The sequence below is a fragment of the Sorex fumeus genome, unplaced genomic scaffold, assembly GCF_029834395.1.
Source record: "Sorex fumeus unplaced genomic scaffold, SorFum_2.1 ptg000030l, whole genome shotgun sequence".
NCBI lineage: Eukaryota > Metazoa > Chordata > Mammalia > Eulipotyphla > Soricidae > Sorex > Sorex fumeus.
The window spans coordinates 3,224,950-3,240,307 of NW_026606087.1; the positions used below are offsets into that span (position 1 = coordinate 3,224,950).

Below are 15,358 nucleotides of genomic sequence, written 5' to 3' on the forward strand. Positions count from 1 at the left end.
ACCAAGATACAAAGACAGCCTACAGAATGGGAAAGGTTATTCACCCGATACCCTTTTGATAAGGGGTCAATGTCAAAGATATACAAAGCACTTATTGAACTTTACAAGAAAAAAAACATCCCCTATCAAAAAATAAGGCAAAGAAATGAACAGAAACTTTATCAAGAAATTCAAATGGCCAAAGTCACATGAAAAAATGCTCATCAGTAACCATTAGGGAGATATAGATCAAAACAACAATGAGATAGCATCTCATACCACAGAAACTGGCACACATCCAAAAACACAAGAGCAACCAGTGCTGGCACAGATGTGGGGAGAAAGGGACTGTCATTGTTGGTGGGAATGCTGACTGGTCCAGCCTTTTTGGAAAACAATATAGACATTCCTCAAAAAACTAGAAATTGAACTCCCATTTGACCCAGCAATACCACTTCTGGGAATATACCTTGGGCGGGGGAGGGTTGAAAAACACACATCAGAAACATCATCTATACTTATATGTTCATTGCATTGCAGCACTATTCACAATAGCTAGAATCTGAAAACAACATGAGTGCCTCAGAACAAATGGATGGATAGAAACTATGGCACATATACACAATGGAATAGTAAGCAGCTGTTAGGAAAAATGAAGTCATGAAATTTGCCTGTAAATGGATAGACAAGGAGAGTATCATGCTGAGTGAAATGAGTCAGAAGGAGAGGGAGAGATATAGAATGACTGCATATTTTTGTGGTATATATTATAATATCCACAGCCAGGGAAAAGGGGCTAGGAGGACTGGTCAATGGTTGGAATCAACCACAAGTGTATATGGGGCAGAGAGGGTAGTTAAGATAGAGAAGGGACTAATATGACAATGATAGCTGAAAATTATCAACCTGGGCAAGTACTGAGAGTTAAAAGTAGGTAAAGGGATAGACCTGATAAGCTTTCAGCATCTTTATTGCAAACCATAATGCCCAAAAGGAAGAGAGAAAGAATGAGAGAGAGAGAGAGAGAGAGAGAGAGAGAGAGAGAGAGAGGAGAGAGGAGAGAGACTAATAAAAGTGTCTGCCATAGAGACAGGTTGTGGGGAATTAGGGGGTGATGGGAGGGAAACTGGGGACACTGGTGCTGGGAAATGTACACTGGTGGAGGGATGGGTCTTAAAACACTATGACTGAAACCCACTCATGAACAGCTTTGTAAGGGTCTATCTCACAGTGATTCAATATAAAAACAAGAAAAAGAAATAAATAAAAACTCTACTTATCTTTGAGGCCAGGGTGATAGTACAGTAGGTAAGGTGCTAGCCTTACATGTGGCCAACCTGGGTTTGAACCCCTGCCTATCAGGAGTTATCTCATAGTGCAGAGCCAAGAGTAAGTTCTGAGCACAGCTGGGTGTGACCCAAAATAAAAACAAAACTCACTTATCTTTCTCTTTACTATTCAATTGTACGTTCTAAATAAAATCAATGTATTAGTCTTACCAAATTTTAAAATATTTTGTCCAAACATCTGGATTTTCTCCTTCCTTCCTTCCTTCCTTCCTTCCTTCCTTCCTTCCTTCCTTCTTCTTTCTTTCTTTCTTTCTTTCTTTCTTTCTTTCTTTCTTTCTTTCTTTCTTTCTTTTCTTCTTTCTGCATTTCTTTCCTTTCCTTCCTCCTTTCTTCCCTTGCTTCCTTTTCTGTTTCTTCCTCTCTCCCTCTCCCCTTTCTCCTCTCTCCCTCTTCTCTCTCTCCTTTCTCTTTCTTTCTTCTTTTTTTCTTTCCCATACCTGGCAGTGCCCAGGGCTCTTTCCTGGATCTGCACTCAGGGATCACTCACAGCAGGCTCAAGGGACCAAATGAGATGCTGAGGATCAAACCCAGCTGCCATAAAATAACTCACTGTGCTATTTTTTTCAGCCCCTCTTGTTTTCTGATTTAATCTTTTGACTTTTTTACTTTTATGAAATCTAATTTATGATTCATGCTTTTAGGATCATGATTACAAACTATTTATACAACCCAAAGGTCATAAAGATTTTCTCTTTGTTTTATTTTAGAAATCTTATAATGTTTGGTCTTCTAGGTCTGTGGTCCATTTAATTTAGTCTTTGGTCAAACCTGCAGTCAGTCTGAATTATGTTGCACTGATCTATACGTGTGTTTTTGTGCCAATATCACATTCTTTTGATAATGATGTCTTTATCGTTAGCTTTTAGTTCCTTTATATTTGAATGATGTTTTTCTAGGTACAAAATTTTTTTTTATACTTTTAGTGCATTACAAATGCTGTGCTCCTCTTCCCCAGCTAGCGTAATTCTACGGACAAGATCTTCTCTTATTACATTTACTTTTCTATATGCAATATACTCATTTTTTTCTCTAACCACTTAAGTATTTACTACATTTTCTTTTTCCCAGTTTTATTGGAAACAAAAAGATATATATTAAAGGCATGTAATTTTATTTTTGGATATATAATATATGTGAAATGATTGTCAGAATCAAACTTACTAATCATTACCTCATATAATTACTATTTTTGTGATAAAACAAAAAAATCTATTTTCTTAGCAAATTGCAAATATAAAATATGGTATTATTAATGATAGTTACCATGCTCTGCATTATATCCATAACTTATTCATCCTATATAACTGAAATTTTGTATCCCTTCACCAACATCTCCCCCATTTCTCCACTTTCAAGCTCCTGGCAACCATCATTATATTATCTGCTTTTATTATAATTTAAATTTACAGTATCAGTGATATTACACAATATTTTTCCTCCCATACCTGGCTTATTTAACAAAAATAATGTCCTCAAAGTTCTTACAAATTGAAAATAGCAGAACTTGCTTTTTTTTAAAAGATAGAATACGATATAATATTCCATTATAAATATTATGTGCCACACACACACATATATACACACACATAATACCATATTTATTTATCCATTATTCATTGATGGAAATTTAGGTTGTTTTCATTTTTCAATCACTATCACTATCACCCTGTTGTTCATCGATTCGCTCGAGCGGGCCCAGTAATGTCTCCATCCTGTCACGTGCTAGTGTAGCCCGATGACGTACTGGGGGCTCCTTCAGGGTCAGGGGAATGAGGACCATTCATTGTAACTGTTTTTGACATATCTAGTACACCACGGTTAGCTTGTCAGGTTCTGCCGTGTGGGCGGGATACTCTCGGTAGCTTACCAGGCTCTCCAAGAGGGATGAAAGTTTTTGTGGCAGCCTCTAATCACCTTTACAGGTGTTCCCAGTCAGGCATATAGGCGGGTATGACACTCTCAATAGCCTGCCGGGTTCTCTGAGAGTGAGAACTAGAGAATAAGAGGTCGCACAGCTGTGAATGATCCTTAGTGTGTTTCATACATGTTTCTTCTGCTTAGAGTTCATGGGAGTTGGGGAGTACTGTTTGTTTTATAGTTTTCATTAAATGTGTAAATTTTGTGAACATTGATTCTTTCAGTAATCACCTGTCTCACACTTATACTTTCTTTCAGGATTTCTAATTATACATGTAGTAGGTCCCTACAAATTGTCCAATAGCTCAGAGATGCTACTATTTCTCTTTTTCCCAGTATTTTCCCCAGTTTTTAATTTGGTATACTCTATTTTTCATTTCTGCTAGATCCATCTGATATATTTTTATCTTAACTTTGTAATCTTTTTGTGGCCTTATTTGTTTGTTTGTTTTAAGAGTACATCCAGTTGTCCACTGGGTTTACTCCTGGCGCTGTGCTCAGAAATTACTCCTGGTGTTGACTATTTCACCATTTGAGGTGCTGAAGTTAGAATCCAGATGGGCCACATGTATGTAAGGCAAATGACCTACCCTCTGTACTATCTCTCTGGTCCTTGTTCTTTATTTTTCCTTCTGCTTTTGGACCACACCCTCAAAGCTCAGGGCTTTCTCTGGCAGGGCTCTGGGAGCCATATGGTGTGGCAGGGCTCAGGGGGACCACATAGGATGGCAACACTTGGGGTACCATCTGGGGTGCCAGGATAGAACAAAGGTAAGCCATGCACAAGGCAAATGCCCTACCCATTCTGACCCTTTCCTGTATCTTCTTAAATATATGAAATGTGTTTATAATGTGTGTTTTATTTTTCTTATCTCCTACTTACATTATCTGTGTGGGTTTTTCTTTTGTTTTTATTTGGTTTGGGGGCCATACCCAGTAGTGTTCAGGGCTTACTCCTGGCTCTGTTTCCCAGAATCACTCCTGGTAGTGGTTGGGAGACCATTTGTAATGCTGAGATGGAACCACGCCCAGCCATGTACAAGGCAGACATCTTAATTTCTGCACTATCTCTCTGTTCCACAATATCTGTGTGTTTGCCAATCTCTTGCTTTTCTCCTCATTACTGGTCATAATTTCTTGCTTCTTTGTATGTCTGATAAACTTGATTTGATGCCCAACAGTGTGAATTTTGCATCAGTGACCTAGAATTTATTATTCCTAAATTATTTTCCATGTTGTCCTAGAATTCAGTTGAGTTGCTAGGAAACAGTTTGACTCTTTCAAGGTTATTTTGAAGTTCAGGGAACAGAGTTAAATCTAGAGCTAATTTGATTCCATTATTAGGCAGTACTCTGTGCTACCGTGGGCATGGGCAGATAGTTTCATTGTATGCCATATGATCATCAGTCTCAGTTGAAGACTTATGAAGAACTCTTCTGAACAGCCCAAGTTTTCTTTGTGCAACCGTTTACTACTATGCTTCATAAATTTTTGTAATTTTGATCTCCATGAAGCACTAACTATAACTCTTCAACACACTGAGTTTTCTGACTCTACCTAGGTTGCTGTTCTCTACACTATAGGCTGTAATCGTTCTTCAAGCAAGTAGTACAGTATCAATGTTTATCTTATTTCCCCATTTTCTTCTCAAAGTACTCTGTGCTCTGCATTGTCTGTTGTACCATGTCTGAAAATAGTTACTTCTTGTATTTTGTCTGGTTTTATGATTGCTTTAGACAGGAAGTTAAAATTCATTTTATTGAGAAGCAGTTTTCGATTCCAGTCATCCCCTAAATTTCCCCCAAGATACTCTCCTTGATTGTTCACATTTGGTAAGCAAATATTTCAATGAACTAGGAATATTAGATAATAAATGAAAAATATACAACCTCCATAATACCCTATAGTAATATCTCTGGTTAGTATTTATGTTTTGTAGACTTCATCTTTCCTTCCAACATTCTATCTTTTGATCTTGTTTTAATTTTAAATTGACCTCCTACTTTACTTGACCTCTTTCAAGCTCCAAACACTAATACCTACTTTTTCATTTTTAAAATTTTGTTCACTGTTAGCTTCTAGGAAGTTCTCTTCTCCTTGTTTCATTCCTAACATTCAAAACTCAAAGTTTCATGTAAAACATTCAAATCCTGGTTTTCTAAGTCCCTCACAGTTCACAAATTCCTCTTCCCCCACTACCCTTAAATTGACTTCATCCTTGCTTCTCTTCTCACACAATATCTACATTCTCCCATCGTGATCTCATCTATTACCCATGACTTCAGTTATTATTCATCTGCTAATGACTCACGAATTTATATTTCCAAATCTTCTCTCCAATACTCTAGACTATACAGTCAGTTCTTTAATATACATCTCTAGTTGGATATCTTACAGTGTGTCCCAGAAGGAATTCATCATCTTTCCAAGAATCCAATCTGAATCTTGATTCTCTCCTGTGTCACTAACTTTTCTTGCCAAATAAGAAACAAAGTCATTTTTCTCTAGTTCTTTCATTTCTTTTCTTTCTTTTTGTTGTTAGTGAGGGGGTGCTTTTTGTGTCACACCTGGTGATTCTCAGGGGTGATTCCAGGCACTGCACTCAGGAATTACCCTTGCAGTGCTCAGGGGACCATATGGGATGCTAGGGATCAAACCTGGGTCAGTTGCATGCAGAGTAAGTGTCCTACCAGTTATACTATCACTCCAGTCTCTAGTCCTTTCATTTTCTTAACCTCCATACATTAAATGGAGACACAGCACTCTTGACTAGTTCTCCTTTTCTTAAAGCCCGTGCCAGGTTACTCCTGGCTCTGCACTCAGGAATCACTCTTTGGGGGACCATATGGGATCTGGGAATCAAACCCTGGTCGGCTGCGTGCAAGGCAAACGCCCTACCCGCTGTGCTATTGATCCAGCCCCAATGTTTTTAAATTGTTACTATAGCTCATTAATCTATTAAAAATTCTTTGGAGAAAGGAGAGTGTACAGATTATATTTATGAATTTGATATTTTTAATATCACACTTCTGTAATTCAAATTCTTCTTATGTGATTTATTTAGTACAGCAGATAGGCCATTTGCATTGCACCAAGCTGACCCGGGCTCAATTCCTCCATCTCTCTCGGAGAACCCAACAAGCTACCAAGAGTATCCCGCCCCCATGGCAGAGCCTGGCAAGCTCCCTGTGGCATATTCAATATGCCAAAAACAGTAACAACAAGTCTCACAGTGGAGAGGTTACTGATGTTTGCTTGAGCAAATCGATGAACAACAGGAGAACTGTGCTACAAGTGCTATATAATTTCAGGGATATGATCATGGGTGTGCCCCAAATTCTCTATCATAAAAAAATTGCTTATAAAATATTTCTAATTCTATTTTTATTCAGTTTCACTGTTTTGGAAAAATAAAAATTGAAATTTATAATTTTATTGTTCTAAATTAGCATTTAACATCCAGTCATTTAAAACATCAGTTTTCCAACACATAAAGTGAGCACTCTCTTTTAATGCACAAGGGGTAGTGCTATGTAGGCAAAGATTATTATACATTTATGAACTTATCCATGCTCAGAGAAGTTAGATTGGAGAAATTACTTTAGAGTCGATTGAATCAACTCATAAGGTAAGGTAAAGGTAAGGTAAAGGCCCCCTTTGGAGAAGCCAAGGTGAAGGCCTATCCACGAGGGGTTAGAGTCCCCTTGGGAGAAGCCAAAGGCCTATCCACGGGGGGTTAGAGTCCCCTTGGGAGAAGCCAAAGTGAAGTATTTCATTCCTCTCATTCACACCTTTTTTTTTATCTCTAACTTGAATGATTACATACACTTGTCTCTTATCTGCTGGTCTTTGGAAGTGGTGAATGCACTGTGGACTTTACAAAACATATTCTATTATTTTATGGTTTAAAGAGCCCAAATGGTTCCCATCCTTTACAGAATAATTTTTTAGCTTTTTTAAAATTTCTTTTGGTTTGGGGGCCATACCTGGCTATGTATTTAGTTGTTATTACTGGCTCTGCTCTCAGGAATTATTCCTGGCAGTGCTTGTGGGACTATATGGGATGTTGGGGATCGAACCCAACTCAGCAGTGTGCAAGGCAAGTGCCCTACCTGCTGTACTATCACTCCAGCCCCTCGTTAATTTTTTTTTAGTAAATTAAGTAGTAGTTTTTAGGAAACTGGAGAGCGTAGAATTTGTATGAGGAATGGGAGTAAAGAAGAGAGAGAAGTATATAAATATACATACATATATATATATATATATATAGAGAGAGAGAGAGAGAGACCCATAAAGGAAGATAAGTTACTCCACACATAAGCTGGGATGTTGGTGACTCCAGAATGAAGTGCACCAAAATCCAAATCTTTTATTTAGTATGTACAGTTCTGCACCATCTACCTCCAGACTATGTTTTCTGCATTACCGGAAATACTGGTTCCCTTCTACCTTTACACATGCTCTTCTTTCTACTTGGAAAATCTTTTGCTATCTCTGTTTGACCAATGCCTTCTCATATTTCAAGATATAGTTTAAATGCCCTCTTCTTCAGTGAGTCTTTTCCTAAACCTTCTTAAGAACTGCATGCCTCATTGCGCTCATGCCTCGGCAGTTCCTTCACTCAACCATTACTGCACTTGTCACAGTGACTTCTGCATTTACATCCATTTGTCCCATGAGACTGTAATTTTTGAAAACAGTCATTATCTTACATTCTTGGTATTTTTATAATAAGGACTCAGTATAAATAACAGTACTCAATAAGTGCTCCATGAATGCACACTTATTGAACATGCAATAGTGCTAAATAAATATCTGAGACTGAACTTCCTAAAGTCCATATAAGCTTTGTAGGATACCTTGAGTTCTGTAATAGGTGAAATGATATGTTTTGAGGTTATTATCCTGGGAGGAAGTCTCCAGATCTTTAGGAAGGGCTTGGATCCACAAATGTTTACGTTCTCCTGCTTTAGGGAGAAACGATATCCAGAAGTTGTTTTCAGAAACCTGTAGTTCACTCAGAGCCTAATTATTACTCTGGAACAGGATGACTTCCAACTTCAGCTCTGGTCACTGAGTCCTGTGATGAGGAGTGAGTCAGAAGAAGGGGGTATCAGCTCGCCACCACATTCAGGACCCTTCTCCACCAGCTCTTCCATCTTCCTGAGCACACATATACCAAGAAGCACGCAAACTCGAAATTCAAAAATGCAGAGACTTCTGTTCATACATAAATGTACACACACGTAATCAGGCACAGACATACTCAATTCATATACACAGGTAAAACATGTAGCTCCAAACCAGCTACAGTCAAATGTTTATCCCGGGTCACCCACAACCTCGCTCATGTATGTTCCATTTGTAACCATCCAATCCCACAACCATTCATGTGAGAATCAAACGACCTGATTCTGGCTCCTGCTCTCCCTCCTGCAGAGAGCAAGCGCTGCCCCTGGCGCAGGGCCCAGGAAGACAGCCGAGGGGAACCATCTGTCAGCCTGAGGTTCCTGCGCCGCCCATCCTGCCTGAGCTCAGATGGTCGGCATGCCGGGCATGCAGGCTTGCTATTCTCTCTGACTGAATCATGCTGAGTGAACTGGCCCAGCCAGAGTTTATCAAATCGGAACAGAATTTTGGCAAAACAGATGACTTGTGAGGTTGGCATGCGTGAGCCTAGGAGGGGGAGACCTGTAAGGGGGAGGGAAGAGGTGAGCAGAGAGGAAAATTCCTTCTCAATATACTGAGATGCTGGAGAACTGAAAACAGGAGGCAGTGTGGCAGCAGACTTAAGTGCTGGATATTAAGTCAAAGCAACTGATTGAAATGCTAACTCTGGCATTTGATATACTTGTGATTTAGAACATGTTAATTTACTTTTGGGGGCCTTGATTTCTTCTATAGAATACAATTTATAAAATAATCTAGTTCTGTAGATTGATAACAGAACTTTATTATGAGATAGAATTTCTCAATTAGAAGAGTGCCCTGGCTTATAATAGAACTAAATATATGATGGCTGTGATAATTAATCCTATTTGTGGCAATGACAAAATTAGTACATATTTCTGTGATGTTATAACATCAGTAGGCAAAACTGGCATGAGAGTTCATTAATATGAACTTGTGGCTCTAACCCTAACCAAACTCCTAGACTTAGTTTCCAAAAGTTCCCACCAAACTAGAAAAATTTCCAAAGAAATTTTTGTCTTCCTGCCTTTGTTTATGTTTTCTACATGAGAGGGTCTTTTAAACTTCACCAATCATAACCCTGTCTCTCTATCAGGGGCTCATGGGTTCTACCAAGAGTTCATGGAGTTTCATCTAGATGTTCCCAGACAGCATTCCTTGAACCATTTCTCCTACTTACTCATCTATTACTATGAGCTCTGAAGTCATTCATTAGTCACAGATGACCAATGAAATTATGACTATATAGGACAGCTCTTCTAGAAAGAACTTGTCCTTTTTTTTTTTTTTGCACCACTGGAACTTGTCCTGTTTTCCACCTGCCCACCATCCTCTCCCCTTTTGATAACAGCAACATGACTCTTTTCTGGTAGATCACTTTCTCTCACTTTAGTACACATTATTTGGTTGTTTTTTTTTTTATTGAATCACTGTGGGAAAAGTTACAAAGCTTTCAGGTTTAAGTCTCGGTCATGCATATATCAAACACATTTCCCTTTACCAATACTTATTTTTCACCATAAAGAACCCCAATAACCCTGCCCCCAACCCTCCCAATGCCCTGTGAGGCAGATGAATTCTAGTTAACACTCTATCTATTTTGACTAGATTCATTGTTTCGACAAAAGATGCATCAATATTATTTAGCGTTTACACCCCCAAATCAGACATGCTGAAAAGGCATTGTGAAATAATTTGTTTTCTACAGCTGGTCACAAGGATTTAGGATTTCTGCTATCTTACTTATTAAGCCTGGAAGTATTTCTGCTGAGAGTCAGATAATTAAGAGATTGGTTTCTGTGCTCTGGGGCCATGGCCGTGCAGGAGAGCAACTCGTGGGTGACCTCGGTAGGGCGTGAAGGACAAGCCGGGAACGCCCTCCTTCCCATGAGGTTTTAGTCGCCCCATCACGACCGACTCATACCTGGCTTTCCACAGAGCTCCTAAGCGGCTGCCATCTTTCTTTCCAGAGAGAAAAAGCACATAATTTGTTTTTATTGTTGTTTTAATTTTTGTGGAGCCCTGGTAGTGCTCAGGACTGACTCCTGGCTCTGTGCTCAAGGATCACTTTTAATGGTGCTCAGTGGAGCATATGTGATATCAAGGTTGAATGGGGCCAAGTAATAGCAAGGCAACCTCCTTCAATCCCTGTACTATCTTTCTAGCCTCATAGATGGGGTAACCCCACCTCCCAGATTTAGTGGTAAGCATTTGTCTTAGATCTTTCCAATCAGAATTGCTGATTGGTTCAGTGAGGAGTGGGTGACTGAATTAAAATCATTGGGATTTCTCCCTAAGCGTTTTGCTGAAATCATCGGAATAAAAGGTTCTGTTTTTTGGTGTCTCTGGATAAAAACTGGAGGGAGTTGTGAGGACTTTACATGAAAAAGAATCCCGGAGGAAGAAGCCATTCAAGAGCAAATTAGAGACACCTAAACTTTATGATGCATTATTGGGAGCTCGTACATATAGATTCAGCTATTCTTAAGCCTAAAAGTAATCTGCCTGGCATAAATCAATTCTACCCTCTCTGCACTTTTTTTCCCCTCCTCAGCAAGTTTAAGTTGGGATTCTGGGCTGTATAATTAAAAGGCACTAACACATCTTTGACTTATTTATTAGCTTCAAGAGGACAAAGGCCTGATTTTTTTTTTGCTTTTGTCTTCTCAGAGTCTAGTATATTACCTGATCAAAGAGAATTGTTAAAAAAGGGTGTTGTTGCTCATTCACGAACTGACACTCAATTCATTTAGTCCAGTTCTTCCAAGAACCTACAATGAGCTAAGCATTGAGATCACAGGGATTAATTGACATAGTCTAAACTTAGTAAAAAGAATGGTCAAAAACAAACATGAGGGATATCAGTTTGTAGAGTGATAGATAGTAGAGTGCTTAAAGATAGTAGAGATATAGAGATATTGGAGTGCTTAAAGCACTTGCCTTGCACCCCAGCTTGATCCCCAGAACTACATATACTCTCCTGAACACTGCCAAGAGTCCCTGGTATAGTTAAAAAAACAAAAAGAAAATACACCATTCTGTTTCTTAGAGATTTGCTGCTATCTCAACTTGAGATGTCTACTCAAACTCTCTCCCTTCTAGAGAAGATCATCTTCTCTCACTATTAAAAAAACAAACATGTAATTTTTACCTGGACTATTCAAAAAATATGAACACATTTTTGTAGGATCCCAAAGGGTGGTAGGTTTGAAAAGATGTGATCTGAGAAGTCTTACCATGGGAAGTGACATCTAAGTTGATATTTTTATTTATTGATTTATTTTTGGCTTTTTAGGTTACATCTGGCAATGCTCAGGGGTTACTCCTGGCTCTGCATTCAGAAATTCTCCTGTTAGTGTTCAGAGGATCATATGGGATGCCAGTGATCAAACCCAGGTTGGCCACATGCAATGGAAATGCCCTACCCACTGTACTAAGGCCCCAGCCCCTGAGTTGATATTTTAAAGAAAAAATAGCATCCTAGAAAAATATATATGTGTGTGTTGGGGGGGCAACAAGATAATATATAGCATATATAATAGTACATAGTGTATTTAATGCTTACCTTGCTTATGGATGACCTGGGTTCAATCCCCAAGCACTGTTAGTACTTATCCCTGAGTACAAAGCCAGGAGTAAGCCCTGAGTACTATTGGGTGTGACCCCAAGATTCAAAATATAAAAGTAAAAGAAATGGGAGTCAGAAGAAGGTATTCTTGAATAGGTAATTCCAAGATAGAGAGAACAAGAGTATATATCATTATAAAATTTCTGAACATCACCAACTTCTCTTTCTCTAATTTCTGCACATTCTCTTTATTCTGTATTCCTGCCCACATATTAATAAACTCATCAGAGTGGTTTTGACTTTAGACACTTAGGCTGGAGAGATAGTATAGGGTTCAATGCACGTGACTTGCATGAAGCCAAACTTGATTCGATTCCCAGTACCACATGGACATCCAAGAATCACTGAAGAGCCCTGGAGTCTCACTGAGCACTGCCAGAATGGCCTGAGTAATCCCTGGTACCACAGAACTGCATTCTCAGGCTTATACTTTGAATTGCCAGGTCAGTTGGCCAAAAATCTTCAAGAGGAGCCCCCAAGCTTCTGAGCACTGCTTAGGAGTTTCCACCCTAGAAAAAAATAGAAAAAGGAAGGAAAAAAGTTAAACTGTTAAGAACCCAGAAATGAGCAGTATGGTGGGAATGCTGACTGGTTCAGGCCTTTTAGAAAACAGTATGGACGATTCTCAAAAAATTAGAAATTGAGCTCCCATTTAACCCAGCAATACCACTCCTGGGAATATGTCCCAGAGATGCAAAAAAAGTATAGTCGAAGTGACATCTGCACTTGTTTGTTCATTGCAGCACTCTTTACAATAGCCAGAGTCTGGAAAAAACCTGAGTGCCCGAGAACAGATGACTGGTTAAAGAAACTTTGGTATATCTAAACAATGGAGTACTATGTAGCTGTTAGAAAAGATGAAGTCATGAAATTTACATACATGTGGTACTACATGGAAAGTATCATGCTAAGTGAAATGAGTCAGAAAGAGAGGGACAGACAGAAATAGAAAGATTGCATTCATCTGGGGAACATAAAGTAACAAAATAGGAGACTAACACTCAAGAATAGCCGAGATAAGTACCAGGAGGTTCACTCCATGGCTTGGAGGCCAACCGCATATGCTAGGGGGCAAAGACAGTTCAGATAGAGAAGGGAGCACCAAATAAAGGGTGTTGGGAAGATCCTCCCAGGATGGGAGATGCATGCTGAAAGTAGACTATAGACTGAATATGATTGCCACTCAATGCCTCTTTTGCAAACCACACCACCCAAAAGGAGAGAGAGAGAACAAAAGGGAATGCCCTGCCACAGAGGCAGGGTGGGATGAAGGGGATGAGGGGCGGGATGAATACTGAGATCAGTGGTGGTGGAGGATGGGCACTGGTGGAGGGATGGGTACTCGATCATTGTATAACTGAAACCCAAGCACAAAAATTTGTAAGTCTACAACTGTACCTCATGGTGTTTCACTAAAAAAATTTAAAAGAAAGGAAGGAAGGAAGGAAGGAAGGAAGGAAGGAAGGAAGGAAGGAAGGAAGGAAGGAAGAAAGAAAGGAAGAAAGGAGCAGTAGAGAAGAATGAAGTAGTAAAATAGAGCCTTGAATGTGCGAGACTCTGGGTTAATCCCCTACACTGCAAAAGACTTCAGACTTTGACTTATCTAAACAAACAAAAACAACAATCAAATGAAATAAAATGAGCAAAAGAGTTGAAAAGTCACATCCAAAGAGGACATGATCAGTAGGCACACGAGAAAAAGCTAATCATTACTGATCATCAGGAAGTTGCCAATTAAGGCCATAATGGGACACTGTCTCACACTAGTGCGAATAGTTTACATCAAAAGCAGCAATAACAAGTGTTAGAGAGGAGGAAAAGAAACTCTAATGCGCTGTTGGTGGGAATGTAAATTGATGAGAGATGTAATGATGAGACCTCTCGAAAAACTATCAAAAATGGGGAGAGGAAATGAATAGAGACCTCTCTGAGGAGGATAGCCTTGGCCTATTCCTTTTTTTTTTCTTTTTGGGTCACACCTGGTGATGCTTAGGGGTCACTCCTGGCTCATGCACTCAGGAATTACTCCTGGTGGTGTTCGGGGAACCATATGGGATGCTGGGAATTGAACCCTGGTCGGCCGCATGCAAGGCAAACACCCTACCTGCTGTACTATCACTCCAACCCCCTAAAAACCAAACTTTAAAAAGTGGCTGTCAAGAGCAGTAGAGAAGCAGGTGGGAAGGAAACCTGGGAACACTGGTGGAGGGAAGTTGACACTGGTGGTGGGATTGATGCTATCACACTATATATCTAAAACTCAACTAAAAATAGCCTTATAAATCATGGTGCTTAAATAATTAAAAGGTAAAGGTAAAGGCCCTCCCGTTGATCGTCGATTTGCTCGAGCGGGCCCAGTAACGTCTCCATTGGAGACTTTGTTGTTACTGTGTCTGGCATATCCAATACTCTCGGTAGCTTGCCGGGCTCTCCGAGAGGGGCGGAGGAATCGAACTCGGGTCGGCCATGTTGGCCGCACGTAAGGCGAACGCCCTACCCGTTGTGCTATCGCTCCAGCTGGAGCGCTGGAGCGATAGCACAGCAGGTAGGGCGTCTGCCTTACAAGCGGCCAACATGGCCGACCCGAGTTCGATTCCTCCGCCCCTCTCGGAGAGCCCGGCAAGCTACCGAGAGTATTCGATATGCCAGACACAGTAACAACAAAGTCTCCAATGGAGACGTTACTGGGTCGGCTCGAGCAAATCGATGATCAATGGGAGGGCCTCGAGCAAATTAATTAATATAGAATTGCTTAAATAATTATTTTAAATTAAAGACCATGATATGGCTTCCTTCAGCAGCACATATTCTAAAATTGAAATGAAACAGAAGATTAGCATGGCCCCTGTGCAAGAACAACATACAAATGTGTGAAACGTTCCATAATTTTTATATAGCTTTAAAGAGTATATGGGACTGGAACAATACTACAGTGGGTAGGGTGATTGTCTTGTACATGGCCAACCTAGGTTCAATCTCTGGCATCCCATATGGTCCCTGAACACCACCAGGGCCAATTCCTGAGTACAGTGTCAAGAGTAACCCATGAGCTTCTTTGGGTGTGGCCCAAAAACAAAACAACAGAAAGTGTTCAGATAAAATTTTTAAAGAAAGAAACTAGAAAGAGATCTGTTATATATAAGTAATCTAGCACTCCTACTTTTGGGTAACTATTTGCAAAAACGTTAATATAAAAGTTACATCCACCCCAGTGTTTATTACTACAGCATTATTTGCGATTACTAATGTAGGAAAGCAACCCCAAATCCTTGTTGATAGATAATAGAACAAATAT

At 39.6% G+C, this 15,358-nt stretch overlaps 1 non-coding gene across 1 annotated transcript; it reads left to right on the plus strand.

The window, feature by feature from the left end:
* Positions 1–14,850: 14,850 nt before the first annotated feature.
* On the plus strand, positions 14,851–14,953 carry LOC130025613 (U6 spliceosomal RNA). The gene has a single exon (XR_008792747.1). It is a non-coding gene; the product is annotated as a U6 spliceosomal RNA (small nuclear RNA).
* The last annotated feature ends 405 nt before the right edge of the window (positions 14,954–15,358 follow it).